Source organism: Solanum pennellii, chromosome 11 (assembly GCF_001406875.1).
Source record: "Solanum pennellii chromosome 11, SPENNV200".
In the NCBI taxonomy this organism is placed as follows: Eukaryota; Viridiplantae; Streptophyta; class Magnoliopsida; order Solanales; family Solanaceae; genus Solanum; species Solanum pennellii.
The window spans coordinates 22329076-22345744 of NC_028647.1; positions in this window are offsets into that span (position 1 = coordinate 22329076).

Genomic DNA, 16669 nt, shown 5'->3' on the forward strand with positions numbered 1-16669 from the left:
CTTAATGTATCCAAAATTTGTACGATTAGACCGAGTTCACACGGATTGATGTGCGTAGAACCAAACCTCTGAACCTTTGCAATAGACAAGCAAACCAATTTGGTGAGTTAGTTGAGCTATGAAAGGTTGAGTCCTGCCATGTTGGGAACCCGAATATGAAGATTTACCCGTATGATTCTTAACCTGACATAAAAGGGTAATCTTAAGTTTGGATGGTCTAGGGATAAAATGTTGTTTTCAAGTCTGAGCTTAGTATTGTTGTTACCCTAAATATTTAATTAATTAATAAATTAATATGGTGGAGGGGCAATTCTTGTAGAGGTTACCAAATTTGACCCTTTAGGCGAAATCTTGCTCCACCCGGGTTCGAGCCTTGGTGGAAGCAATGATTTAATTGGTTTATTGGATTTTGTTAATTAGTATTTAATTAGCTTATTTAATAAAAGCAAAATCAGATTTTTCATAAAATAATAATTATAATTATTACAATAATAATATTAATAAATAATGAGGAGTCCTAGTTTGACTAAGTCTCCACCTAACTAACCTAATCCTAATCCTCTCTTTCTAACTTCTATCACTCTCATTATCACGTTTTTTATCAGAAAAAGAACTGAAAATAATAGTTCTTTCCTCTTGAGGAACTTACACACAAAAACTAAAACGAAAAGCTAAGATAAAAACGAAAATCAACAACATTCTTCTCTACGGATTGGGTTTTTGATTTTGTAGGTGAGGCAATGGTGTCGTGGGAATAGGAATCATTGAAACAAGTATTGAATGACATTAAGGTATGAGTTTTCTTCTCTTTTTGCCCCTTTCCGAAGAGCCCCTTAAGGTTTAGTTTAATCGCAATTGAAAAACTAAGGTTGTCCCCATTGCATTCCCCTTTCATTAGATACTTTGAAAGATTCAAACTATGCATTTGTATGATTTCTGGTAGTTAATTTTAGGTCTGGTTGTGATTATGTATTGAATGTGTATTTTAAAGTTATGTAAGGAATTAAAGATGTATTCTGGAAAAGTGTATTACATTAATTGTTTGAGCATGGGTGTGCTGTAAATTATCTATGTTGATGCCTGAAATTTGTGTCTTATAAAGGTTGTGTTTTCGTATATGAAAATTGTAAAAGTGTGATGTTCATATAAGTGTAATTTTGCTGGAAAAATGTCAATGAATTTACTCCAACAATCAACATTAAAAATTGAGAGAAAGATGGATTAAAAGAGAACAAATTTCCTGTTTGCTAGAAATGTTGGTCTCGGCCAAAATTTTTAAAAGGAAGCTATGTTTTAAAATTTTGTAAAAGTTGTGGGGTCATTGGAAATTGAAAACAAGACCTCCCCAAATGTAAAATACATAAAAATTTCATTAGAAAAATGAAAGGAAAAATAAATGTGGAGAGTGGCGATTGAAACCACAACCTCTTGAATAGCTGAGAGAGTTAGGAGAAAAATAAATATGAAGAGTTGGGATTGAACTCACAACCTCTTGAATAGATGAGAGAGTTAGGAGAAAATTAAAGCAGAAAAATAAAAAGAGGTGCGTGGGGATTTAACCCACAATCTCTTGAATATATGATAGAGTTAGGAAAAAAATAAAGTGTAAAAATAAAATGAGGTGAGTGGGGATTGAACCCATAACCTCATGCATAGGTGAGAAAGTTAAGACAAAAATTAAGAGAAAAAGAATGATCTTGTGGGGGATTCATCCCACAACCTCTTTGCCTTAAACAAGAAAGAGAGGAGGGAAAAGAAAGAAAATATTATGGGGGTGATGGGGATCGACCTAGGGTCCCCCAAATCTGTAAAATGCAAGTACCAAGTTTAATATAATACTAAGTGTTGCTAAAGGGATTCAAATCGGGTTCGCTTGCCCAATTCCGTATTGAAACATAAGTCGTACGTGAACAAATAATTAATGAATGCTGCCTATGATTATCAAAATCAAGATATTAACATATCAACAAGATGCATAAGTCTTTTACCACATAATCTTGGGTAATTATGTGTTACTTAGATGAATTATGAATTAAGCCTCATGGCTTGTACGTATGGATCCATAAGTCCAGCGTACGTTTAAAAGTAAGAGAACCTAAGATGTATGTAATAAAGTGATGTGAACCTAGGAGGTTTAAGTAAGAGTGTGAAACATACATAATTTCCAAAGCATTGGCATATGACCAAATGAACATTCACATTAGGGGAGTGTAGAATGATGTAAAGTCAAATCTCAAAATACTCCAAAAGAAAGTGTTAAGAATGAATTCATAGTAAATATGTAAAGAAAAGAATGACTTCATGACTATAGGCTAGTGCAGGTGAGACAAGCTGCATCTACGCCTAAATTCAGTGTCACAAAATTAAATGACTAAGAGAGTATATATATGCTAAACGATGAACAAGCAAAGAAAGAGTGGCTACATGAGGATAGGCTAGTACAAGTGAGACAACATGTATCTACGTCTGAATAAATGTCCCTCTATGTGAACTCCAAAGAGCATATGTATGTTATACGATGAACAAATAATGAAAGGTGAGTAAAGATGAAATGAAAAGATGTTACAAAAGAATAGGGTGGCATCACAATACGAGGCTAGTGCAAGTGAGACAAGCCGTACCTACGCCAAATATAAGGTCACTAAAAGTACTCACCTAAGATAGTATTGAAAATTAAAAGGCAAGTCTCAATCACACTCTACATATAAGTGTAAGGCCAATTCACACATAATACATAATGATGAGATTAGAAATCATCTAATGAGATATGATGCCTCATGCTACAAGACAACTTCTATGATGTATGAGATGAATCTAATGAAACTTTATACTGAGAAACGATAGGCTAGCTATGAGTCGCGATTCGTTCTTTCGGGGAGGCAGATGTTCATGTAATTCTCATGAGACGAGACTGTCTGTCTAGACAGGTATGTGTCTCCGTATATCTCCAAGTCTTTGATCATATACTTCCAATATAGGGTTCTAGCAGGGCTCGAGTCCTTATATACTCTAGCATGTTTTGGTTCACTTTGGCCAGTTATTCCACCTTCTTTCGTTGTGTGGTTAAACAGTGGATTTCATGATGCTCACATGATATATGTATGTTAAGGTTAAAGTTCCCAAAGAAAGAATTAGGTTAGCCTCAAATAATGCATATAATGAAATGAACGATACAAAAGGTGCTAGGGTAGGATAACCAAGAGGAGAGCTAGACTTATGTAATGATACTAGGTTATTCTTCGTCATTGTACAGTGAACCCGATGAAAGTCTTAATAATACAACCTAGGTATAGCTGGTGTTTACAGTAGTATATGAATGAATGAAAAAGAATTAAGTATGAATGAATGAAACAGACTTTGTGTTTGCTAAAGGAGGCTCCCTAGTTGAGTCCCATATTTTGAACCTTCATTTTGGGAAAACTTAATGTCAAGTCCATGATTCTAAGGTCTCATGGCATGTGAAGGAACGATATGAAATATGTGATATAATATGTGCAATATGTTATGTGTTTTTTGCAAAATGATAAGATGATGATGCATGTAACTCTCATAGCATGATTTTCCCAATCCGATTTGACATGTCCACTGACTTGACTTTCCATAACTCATATCGTTAGGAGAGAGCTCTTCTTAATCACTCATTTCCTTGGTGTGCTTGCATATACCCTTAATCAGTACTAGTTTTTACAAATCGCATACAACTCTCTACTTTTTGGTGAAAGTGAAGGTGAAGGCTAGAGCATTACGGTACTACGCTGTAGTTATCTGCACGTGGAGCATTCATTCGGATTTGGTAGTCCCTTTTGCTTTCGAGGATGCATATATTTTATCTTCTAGCTTAGATGTTGGCCTGATCTAGTGGAGAATGTTCCACAAGCATTTTTTCTCACTTCTTTCAGACATTGTATTGGTGCCATTTTGGCAAGAATACATTTAATGCAGTTATGAACTATTTTATTCATTTGAGTATCTTGGTATTAGATTGTTGTTCTGAACGATTATGATATTGTGTAGATAATCTTATTCTAATACGATGTTTTTATAATAAGACTAAGTATACTTAAACTAAATAAAAAGTTCAAATTTTCCGTTAAAATTTATCTAGATGATGTAACGATGACATATGTAGGCTTGTCTGCGACCTCTGAGAGGTCAACGAGCCGTTTTTGGATAAGGTCTACACTCCATTCGTGACAAAATTCGTATCAGAGCATTAGGCTAAATTTCGAGCATAATAAGTTCACATCAACCACATCGAGTAGTTTCTATGTCATTGTAGTGAATTCATTATCCTAAATTACAGACTACATGATGCATAGGAAAAATTCCCTTCTCTTGATTTTATCGTGCCTTCTCTAATGTCTGATTTCTTGGTGTTAAGAGAGTATCTAACATCAACTCTTGAGATTCATAAAGAGGAATACGAGGAGAAACGTAGGCGTAGAGATTGGAGGAGCAGCTGCTAGGGTAAATCAAGTTCCTCCCCAAGCTCTAGCTACTCGAATGGAGATGCCTGTTAACCCAACTGGGTTGACAGATGGAGACGTGAGGACAACCTTGGTAAAGATGTCCAAAGCCATCACTTTACAAGCTCAGGCTATGACAGTCCTATAGGACCAAAAAGGTGTTCCAAGGGAGAACCCACATTCCTGCACCATGGCTAGTAAATTAAGGGACTTAACGAGCGTGAATCCTCTTGCTTACACTGGATCTAAAATTTCTTAAGATCTCGAGGAGGAGTGTAGGGAATATCTGATGCATGATAGCATGGACCTTTCCAGGCTTATGGTCCATGTCAAACAAGTTGAGGAAAGCAGAAAGAAGAAGCATACTAGGCAGGGAATAGGTCAAGGCAAGCTGAGAAGATTTTTCAAGGAAGAGTAGTACTGAAATAAGGGATAAGCCCAGGTTTAAGAAGGGACTCTACCACCAAAGGGAGTCAATTTCATCCAAGGTCCGGTATGCTAGGATTTTCGACACCAGAGTTAAGTGAGACAGTGAAGTGGATAAACCTCAGGAGAGGCCACCTTGTAGGACGTGTGGCAAACTTCATAGAGGAGAGCGTAGGAGGGGCTCTAACGCTTGTTACAGTTTGGGAAAACATGGTCACATGATGAAGGATTGTCCGTATATGAGAGCCCGAGAAAAAGGGACGGAGAAAGTTCAGCCAAATGGTCAAAGGGAAGAGGTTCCAAGGAGGCAACGATTCTTCACACTCAAGTCTAGCGGTGTAGGGGAAGACAACTCTGGTGATGTCTCAGGTGCGTAGCCTAAATTATTTTTTCATATGTATGGTTTTCTGTACTAGTATGAAGTTAATATGTTTGAGTCATCATGTAGGTTGCTTACTTATGTGACTTATGTGTTTATTTATGTTGTATGCTTTGATGATACTAGTTTAGGAAGGAGTTCCTAAGTCTATTAATGTGAAGCTGCTAGTAGGTTTCAAGGATGTGCACCAACCTACTCATTGTGAATCAGATATTCACCAATAAAAAGTATTGAATAGCTTAGGTATGGATTTTCTCCATAAGTCTTATGCTACCATAGGCTATCAAACCTGGGTAGTGAGATTTCACTTACCAAATGAGATAGGGTATAAATGGGTAGAGCGTGGATCAATCCAAAAAAACCATATAATTTCAAATCTTAAGGCCGACAAGATGTTATATAAGGGGTTAGATATACTCTTCCTAAGGCTGGTTTTTTTTTACAAACTCTAAGTTTTAGTGCAATAGTCGACTTAGTGTTGTAAGTCAAAAATTGTATGTGTAATAATTGCACTATGTTAGTTAAAACGAATTCATGTTTGCATGTCATGTTGCTATTTTTGTATAGCGTGGACATTATGTTTTTGTGTTGCATGAGTTGTGAGGTGCATCAAGTTAAGTGTGATTTAGAAGAAAGTTCCTCAATCTCAAATATTAAGCTTCAGATAAGCTTGAGTAATATGCATTATCCAGAGTAAGTGTGAAACAAAAATTCACAAAGAGCAAAGTCTAAACTATGTTAAAATATTTTTGAAAATCACCCTCTTTATTTTAAAATGATGTGTAGTGTCATTAGGGGACTAATGTTAATAAGGGGAGGATAATGTAACAATCCTAAAATGACTATGCTAACTAATGCTTAATGTATCTATAATTCCTTATGGTTAGACCGGGTTCACAAGGATCGATTCGCGTAGAACCAAACCTCTGAAACCTTGCAACAGAAAATCCAACCAACTTGGTGAGTTAGTTGATCTAGGAATGGTTGGGTCCTGCCATTTAGGGAACCCGAATATGAAGATTTACCCGTATGAGTCTTAACCGGACATAAAAAGGGGTAATCTAAAGTTTGGAGGGTCTAGAGGTAAAATGGTTTTTTCCAAGCTTAGGGTAGTATTGTAATTACCCTAAATATTTAAGTAATGTGTAAATTAATATAGTAGAGGGGAGATTCGGGTAGTGGTTGCCGAATTTGACCCTTTAGGCGAAATCTTGCTCCACCTGGGTTCGAGCTTGGTGGAAGTAATGATTTCATTGAATTATTGGATTTAGTGAATTAGTTAAATTAATTAATATTTAATTTGCTGATTTAGTTAAAGGAAAATAAGATTTTTCATAAAATAACAATAATAATAATATTAATAAATAATGAGAAGTCCTAGTTTGACTAAGTCTCCACCTAACTCTCCTAATCATAATCCTCTCATTCTCTCGTTTATCACTCTCATTCTCACATTTTTTATCATCAAGAGAACCGAAAATAATAGTTCTTCACTCTTGTATAACTTACACACAAAAACTCAAAAGAAAAGCTAAGCTAAAAATAAAAATCAACAACATTCTTCTCGACGGGTTGGGTTTTGGATTTTGTAGGTGAGGCAGTGGTTTCGTGGGAATAGGAAGCATTGAAACAAGTTTTGAACGACATTAAGGTATGATTTTTGTTCTTTGTTGGCTCCTTTCCAAAGAGACCCTTAAGGTTCAGTTTAATCGCATTTGAAAAAATAAGGTTGTCCCCTTGCATGACCTTGTATTTAGATCCTTTAAAAATTGAAAGCATGCGTTGGTATGTCTTATGTGTCACGACCCAGATTCTGGAATACTGATTGCAACCGGCGTCGTTGACCTCTCAGAGGTCGCAGACAAGCCTCATCTTGCATTCATTACATTCATATGATTATTTTTAGCGGAAAATTTAAAAGTTTTTACGTATAAAGTATACATAGACTTCATATAGTTATTTCATTAATTCATCTTATACTAAGCTCAACAAAAATATAACAACCATCTATCATAATAATCAATTTGAAATAGGATAAAAATATATCATAAATACGTTTCCCAATCACGACCTTATTATAAAAGCTTCGAAATGAAAGTACGAAAGAAACGCTAGGGACAACATCTAATAGCTTTTTCTAAAATTAAGTCTTGACTAAAACTGTAGCATTCTCGAAATCAAGAGGACCTACTTATTTGTTTGGAGAAACGCTGATGTCTAAACCGTTGCAAGAGTGGTCAATTTGTCCCTTTACCTGCATCTGTAAAATAGCAAATAGTAGGGGTTAGTAAACCACTTATAATAAGTATGGGTGCATGCACACATACACATAAGTCTATGCAAGATCAAAGAAAGCTCTTCCAAAACAACATGTTATTTATGGAAAGCCTAGTCACTAGACATTCCGAAATTGTTATTTGTGAATTGTAGTAATAATATGATGTATTTTAATACATTCAAAGCACACAACTAATTTTATATATGATTATAAGAGTTTTGTATCATCAAAGTAATTTTAGAAAAGCTCTGGCGAAGATTTAAGATTTTTGATCCTCTTAGGCCGAGAGCTCCTCTTTGTACACTTAGATTATTTTTCAGTCCTTTTCTTCTTGTTGTTGTGTAGTTCAATAATTCTTTTGGTCCTATGTTTTACTTACAAGATAAATGATTCAGTATAGTCCCATACCCTCAATGAATCAATGTAGGTAATCCAATGACTAAGGAATGATTTCCTTACCTTATAGTGAGTCATTCTTTACACTATATATTCATTACCTTTCATAAGCAATTCTCTATTTGTCATGCCATTGATTTCATTACTTTAATGTTTTATATATTTTACATTTCATATACCCGAGACTTTGGAATCGTTGATGTAGCATAAGACATCTCAAGTGATGGCCCAATATATTGGACCTCAATTTGAGGGCCTTCTTTAGCAAACACAGAGTCTTCTTCATTCGTTCATTCGTACTTCACATTATTCATTTCATCCATTCGTAGGATGATGTAAATACAAGATATACGTAGGATGAAGTTTATGACTCTCATCGGGATCATGAAGTGCAATGACAAAGAAATACCTAATGTCATTACTTGAATTTGATTTCACCTCCTGATTGTCTTGCACAAACACGTTCGGTATCGTTCATTTCATTATCTTTCATACTTTGAGTCTGGCCTCAATCTTTCTTTGGGAACTTTAACCTTAACCCACATATATCATATGATCATCATGAAATCTAGTGTCTGCCCCACACCGAAAAGAGGTGGAATCACCGGCCAAAGTGACCAAAACATGCTAGCATATATTTGGATTCGAACCCTGCTAGATCCATATATTGGCACTAAAGGTTCAAATACTAGGATATATAAGGAGACTCATGCCCGGCATGCTGGATAGTCTCATCTCATGAGAGTTACGTGAACCTCCGCCTATCCCGAAGGAAGGAATCACCACTCATAGCTAGCCTATCAGCACTCAGTATAAAGTTCCATTACATTAAACTCATACATCATGGAATCTGTCTTCTAGCATGAGGGAATCATTGCTCATTAGATGATTTCTCATTTCATCACTAGTATTAAGTGTGAAATGTCCTTACACTTACATATAGAGTATCATTGAAACTTGTCTCTTGATATTCAACACTCTCTTAGGTGAATACTTTTAGAGGCCTTTACTAAGGCTTGGTTGACACTTTTCTCACAATTCATCTTAGCCTCTTATCATGTTATCACCATTTTCAATAGCATCATAGATTAACATAATTACTCACCTCATTACATGAATGTTCCTTTCTTCATTATCTTCTAGTGTTAACTCAAGTATTATGGAGGCTTGCTTCTAGATTGAGATTGACTTACTCTATTGTTGACTGGTAATCCTCACTTTACATTTATGAATAGTGAATTTTCCTTACATATGATCCTTTGGTGTTTATGAAACTGGCTCACACATTCTAACACCTTCATACGTGAGTATTCTTTTATCATAGTAGCTTAGGTGCAAGTGAGACTTCTTTACTTCCTTTAACACCCCATTCTGGTCACTTACTTACTTTAGCCCCATTTAATTATGTTATAACTCACGTTACTTACTTACTTTAGTGTAGTATATACATATTATCGTTTATGGAGGATGAGCACTTCATTCAATGAGTTTCATGAGTTCATATGTCATTCCTTTAGAGCATGCTAGGAGTTTTCCGATTGAGTTGAATGCCCTTCATTATGTGTTAATTTAACTAGATTAGAAGTGCTTATATTAACATTTTATACTCTAACTACACAATATTGGCATATAATTAGTATTGGCCTCAAGCTTTGAATATTAAACCACACAACAATTTTTGTAAGCATGTGACAATTTTACGTATGTTCATATTTAAATTTAATATGTATGAACCATTACATAATATTTTAATAATTTAACATAATATTACAGTCATTTACATGCATCAATTTAATATAATGTATCGTTTGCCATTTTATTGGCATACGATTAGTATTGGCTTAACCAATTGGGCATAGATTTCATAACAATATTTGTTGGCATAAGCCAATTTTAATGTTCAACATGCTTAAGTTTTTATACATTATACATGAGACAATCTTTTTGTTATTTAACATAATACTATATCCAATTCCCTACAACTTGTTCGACAATGTATTGTTAGCAAACTTATTCGCATATGATTAGTGTTGGCATAAGTAATTAGCTATAGATTTCATAACTATTTTGTTGGCATAAGCAAAAGTTTCATTCAATCATGCTCCATTTGGGAATCATTATTCATTAGCCAATATTTTACTTATTTAGAGAAAACATTCAAGACAATTCCCATTTAAATTTTGAACAATGTTTTTGTTAGCCATATTATTAACATAAAGCAAACATTCACTCAAATTATGACTTCATGGAGATTTTTTTAGCTAATCTTAAAAGATAACTTTAGGCATAGCGTTTTTTTAAAAACATCTTGGACAGCATCATATTAGATTTTTATGAATATGTCATATTTATAACGTCATATTAACAGTAAGTATGCACAACATACCGTAACATCTTCATACATAACATTTTCGGACATATCTTTAACATAGTATCATTCTTTTATTCACATAATAACACTTACCATCAAACGAGTCCAATTAATAGGTTCATTCAATCATTATTTAACCAAAAACCATACACATTAAGATCAGCCAGCACCACATAAAAACGACATGATTTCTAACCTATTCAACATTGAAATTGTAACAAGGATACTAGGGAAAGGAGTTCTACAAGAACGACGGGAAAAAATTCTAGTTTTCAAGATCTTTGAATCATTCTAAAGAAAGTTCGTTTGGAGAGAATTCAAGGATAGAAACCCATATCTTATGTAAAACATAGTCTAAGAAGACCACCTTGAATGAATCCTTGAATAAACCTTGAAATCACCCTAGAGAAAAAAATAAATTTTCTGCCTTTTTCTTGCATTCGCTGCTTACTGTTTTTGCGTCGTTTTTGTCTATGTGTTTGAAAGTGATTTTTAGGTTTAAGAACTCATATTTAATCATTAAACATAGGGTTTAACAATTTAATTAAATAAATTAAGTAAGTATGTACTAAAAAGCCCATCCTAGATTGACTAGAACTAGGAAAATACAATACTTGGTCAAATATGAATTTTTTCCTAAAAATTTTGTTTTAACCCTTTAAATTAATTAATTAAGTAGATAATTTAATTAATTAAGGTACCTAGGGTACTATTAAAATTCCCCTAATTCATTGGAACAAAAATTAACCATTTTGGACCATCCCAGGTTAAGTACTAGGACGTTTTTGAGTTGTACAAGGTTAGCGTATGAATTTCGGTTTGAACCCTTTAATTTTAATTAATTTAATGACTAATTTAATTAATTAAATGACCTACGGTAATTACTAAAGTACCCTTAAGTTGTTACAACCATAACTATTCCTTTGAACCATCCTAGTTAGGTACTAGGTTGTCTTTTTCTTATTTTAACTGAATTCGGGATATTGCTTTGTGATTTCGGTTTTTCCCATATATATTAGTTAACTAAGTTGCTAAATTAATTAATTGAATAGCCTAGGGTTATTACTAAAGTACCCTTAAGAAGTTCTTAGGTTAGGACTAGGTTGTCTATTTCTTATCTTAACCGAAATCTAAAAATTTTCTTTCTATTTTTTTAGCCCTTTTAAATTAATTAATTAATTTGATAAATTAATTAATTAGGTAACCTAGGCTTATTATAAGTATCCCTAAGTTGTTAGAACCATAACTAATCTTTTGGACCACCGTAGGTTAGGTACTAGGTTGTCTTTTTTAACTAGTACTAGGTTAGTGTCAACCAGGTTTTGGTCCTTGGTTTTCGGGTGCACAAATGGGTATAATTCGGTTAGTAGTAGGTGATATATCTAGTTGGGAGAGTTATTTATGACCAATAGTTTCTTAGGAAGTTATTCCCCACATGGAGTGGTTCCTTGTGCACGTTTTCCCCCTTAACTATCCTAACCAAATTCAGTTAGGGTGGTCCCCTCCTATGCAGCTTCTTCACATATCTTGCACATGTGATTGCACATGGGTTGGTTTTACTTCCCTATCTAACTATTATTTATGGTTCATTTGGTCATGTTTACTTATTGTCCCAAGGACACTCACTATGTTCTTGGGCACTGCTTAATTTAAATGATCATGTTCTATGATACTAGGCTTGACACTTGGATGCCTTGTACTTGGTGTGGTGGTATGGTTGATATGGTTAAACACTGAATTTCAGCTAAGGGTATTCCTTGCAGGAACATTTATTGAACATAAATCTTGCACTAGGGTATGACAACCCAAAAAATATATTTGTTATTCGTATATAGAAAATTGGCTAATATCGCTTAGACAATTTTTCTATACTATGCCAAATATTTTGAGAAATATTTGTTATTTGGGTGACTTTGTACCCCAAATAGGATATCCTAAGGGCATACTGGCTCTTCATTAGGCATATGATTTTCCGAAATGTTACATTATCCCCCCTTAGGAGCATTCATCCCCGAATGACACTTATACATAATTTAAACAAAGAGGGTTACTTACTTTGTCTTACTTAAATGTTTCTCCTTTGTAAATATCTGCTTCACACTTATTTGTATGATTCATATCTTTCAAGCTTGTCTGAAGCTTCATATTTGAGATTTAGGAGTTTCCTTCTAAATCACACTTAACTTAATGCACATCACAAATAATGCTATACCAAAAAAATGCCTAAGCTACACCAAAACAGCAACATGTAATACAACATAACTTTGTTGTAACTCAGATAGTGCTATTGTAAGACATACGATTAGGGACTTCCCACATCAAATCCACTAAAGCACTTAAACTTATAGTTTCTTAACATAAGCAAGGCTTATGAAGAGTATATCTAACCTCTTAGATAACATCTTATTGACCTTAAGATTTAAACCTAGTGATGCCCAACTTAATTTCAAAAGGACTAGCCACTATGCCATATATTTCTCTACATACCCCTTTGGCCTTAACATTGTATCCTATGGGAGTGCTAAATAGAAACGGCTAATGTATGATCTCAAGAAGTAAGTAAAAATGATTACTCACAAAAGCAATTACCATAGACAAGGTATATCATGGATCTAATAATGCATAAATAGGAAAGAATAAGACAATCAAGATTCCATTATCCACAAAAGTGGACTTCCCTTGTTCCTCTCTTTCTTTCAACGCATAGAAGCCATTTCTCTTGGGGGGTTCAGCTACAACATTTGGTCGAGGCTGAGCATCTTCCTTGGCCTTGTTGAATATAACCACACCCTTTTCATTTTATTCAAATTTATTTGGAAACTGAAGCCTTACTACCTTGTTTCTATAGTCTATCATAGTATAACACTTATGAAGCAAATCCATGTCTAAGCCATATTCTTGAGTTGGTATGTAGCCAACTTATCCTTATCCTCCTCATCAACACTCATAATAGGCTTTTAGACATTAGCATGCATTCACCTCCATTCGAACAACCACACTGACCATATGTCTTTCGTCCACGCTGGGCATTTCCATTATGGCCCCTTCCTTGGAAGGCCAGATCTTGAGCCTGGCGCCTTAGACCACTTGGACATCCTAATTATTGTGTGTATTCTTATACGCATTCACACAATAAGGAAGTTAGATACCTATATTTGGACAAAGTGTCAAAGCTCTAGATAGCACGATAAAGAGTAGAAGAAGGGAGAATTTCGTATCATCGCGTAGTCTCTAAGTCATGATTGTGGCGCACTTTACAACCATAAGCTAGAAAATACGTAATGTTTATTGTGTTGAGACTTAGATCCTATTTTATTTAACCTCATGCTCTGATACAAAGTTTTTCATGACCTAGATTTTGGAATTCGGATCGCAACCGGCGTTGTTGACCTCTCATAGGTCGCAGATATGCTTCATCTTGCATTCATCACATTCATATGGTTATTTTAAGCAGAAAATTTAAAACTTTTAAACGTATGAGTATACATAGACTTCATATAGTTATTTCATGAATTCATCATATACTAAGCTCAACATAAATATAACAACCATCTTTCATAAGAATCAATTTGAAATAGAATAATAATATATCATAAATACATTTGCCAAACACGACCTTATTACAAAACCTTCAAAATGTAAGTAAGAAAGAAACGCTAGGAAAGAAATCCACTAGCTTTTTTTAAACCTAATTGACTAAAATTATAGCATCCTCGAAATCAAGAGGACCTACCAAATGGTCTGGAGAAATATTGATGTTCAAACCATTGAAAGAGTCTTCAATATGTCCCTTAACCTGCATCTATGAAATAGTAAATAGTAGGGGTTAGTACACAACTTTTACTAAGTATGGGTGTATGCACAAATACACATTAGGCTATGCATTATCAAAGAAAGCTCTTGCAAAAAAAAAAAAATTCTGGAAAGCCTAGTTACTAGACATTCCAAAATAATTAGTTGTGAATTGTGGTATGAATATGATGTATTTTAATGCATTCAAAGCACACAACTCATTTTCTATATTATTACAAGACATTAGTATCATAAACATAATCTTAGAACAACTCGGGCGAAGATTTCAGATTTTTGATCCTCTCAGGCTGAGAGATCCTCTTTGTGCAGTTACATTATTTTTCAGTCTTTTTCTTCTTCTTGTTGTGTAGTTTGATAACTCTTTTGGTCCTATGTTTTACTTACAAGTGCAATGATTCATTGTAATGCCATACCCACAATGAATCGATGAAAGTAATCCAATGACTAAGGAATGATTTCCTTACCTTATAGTGAGTCATTCTTTAAACTATATATTAATTATCTTTCATATGCAATTTTCTATCGATCATGCAATTGATTTCATTAATATCATATTTTATATATTATACATTTCATGTACACGAGACTTTGGAATTGTTGATGTAGCATAAGACATCTTGAGTGAGATTCCAACATATGGGACATCAAACCTAGGGCCTTTTTCAGAAAACACAGAGTCTGGTTCATTCGTTCATTCGTACTTCACATTATTCATTTCATTCATTCGTAGGATGATGTAAATACCATCTATACCTAGGTTGAATTTTATGACTCTCATAGGGAACATGAAGTGCAATGACCAAGAATGACCTAATGTCATTACTTGAACCTGATTTCACCTCCTGATTGTCTTACACAAACACCTTCGGTATCGTTCATTTCATTATCATTCATACTTTGAGGCTGGCCTCATTATTTTTGGGGAACTTTACACTTAACAGACATAGATCATGTTAGCATCATGAAATCCAGCGTCTGCCCCACACCGAAAAGAGGTGGAATCACCGGCCAAAGTGACCCTAACATTCTAGCGTATATACGGAGTTGAACTCTGCTAGATCCCTATATTGGCAGTATAGGTACAAAGACTAGGAGATATAAGGACCAATTCCCGGCATGACGGACTGTCTCATCTCATAAGAGTTACATGAACCTCCACCATTCCCGATGGAAGGAATCACCGCTTATAGCTAGCCTCTCGCTGCTCAGTATAATGTTCCATTACATTCAGCTCATACATCATGGAAGCTGGCTTCTAGCATGAGGGCATCATTTATCATTCGATGATTTCTCATCTCATCATTAGTATTAAGTGTAAATTGTTCTTACACTTACATATAGTGTATCATTGAGACTTGTCTCTTGATATTCAACACCCTCTTAGGTGAGTTCTTTTAGTGACCTTTATTTAGGCTTTGTTGAGACTTGTCTCACCATTTATCTTATCATATTATCATGTTGTCATCATTTTTATATGATCATAGATTAACATAATTACTCACCTCATTACGTTAAAATTCGTTTCTTTCTTATCTTCTAGTATTGACTCAAGCATTATGGAGGCTGTTTTCCAGATTGAGATTTACTTACTCTATTGATGAGTGGTCATCCTTACTTTACATTGATTAAATGTGAATTTTCCTTACATATCATCCTTTGCTTTTAATGAGAATGGGTCACACCTTCTAACACCTTCATACCTGAATATTCTTTTAACATAGTAGCTTAGGTATAAGTGATACTTGTCTCACTTCCTTTAACAAACCATTCTGGTCACTTACTTACTTTAGACCCATTTAATTATGTTATAACTCACGTTACTTACTTACTTTAGTCTAGTAGATTCCTATCATCATTTATGGACGATGAGAACTTCATTCAATGAGTTTCATGAGTTCATCTGTCATTCTTTTAGAGCATGTTGGGAGTTGTCCCAATTAGTGGCATGCCCTTGATTATGGTTTCATTGAATTAGTTTAGAAGTGCTTATATTATCAGTTGATATTCTAACTACGCAAGATTTGCATATGATTAGTATTGGCCTCAACCTTTGAATATTAAACCACATAACCATTTTTTTTGGCATGTGACAATTTTGCGTAAGTTCATATTTAAATTTAATATGTATGAACCATTACCCAATCTTTTAATTATTTAAAATAATATTATATTCATTTACATGCATCACTTTCAAACAATGTAGTGTTAGCCATTATATTGGCATACGATTAGTATTGGCATAAACAATTGAGCATAGATTTCATAACCATATTTGTTTGCATAAGTCAATTTTCATGGTCAACATGTATAAGTTCTTATAAATTATACATTATACAATCTTTTAGTTATTTAACATAATATTATAGCCAATTCCGTAAAACTTTTTTGACAATGTATTGTTAGCCAATTTATTGTCATAATATTAGTATTGGCATAAGCAATTGGCTATAGATTTCATAACTATTTTGTTGGCATAAGCAAAAGTTTCATTCAATCATGCTCCATTTGGGATAAATTATTCATTAGCCAATATTTTACTT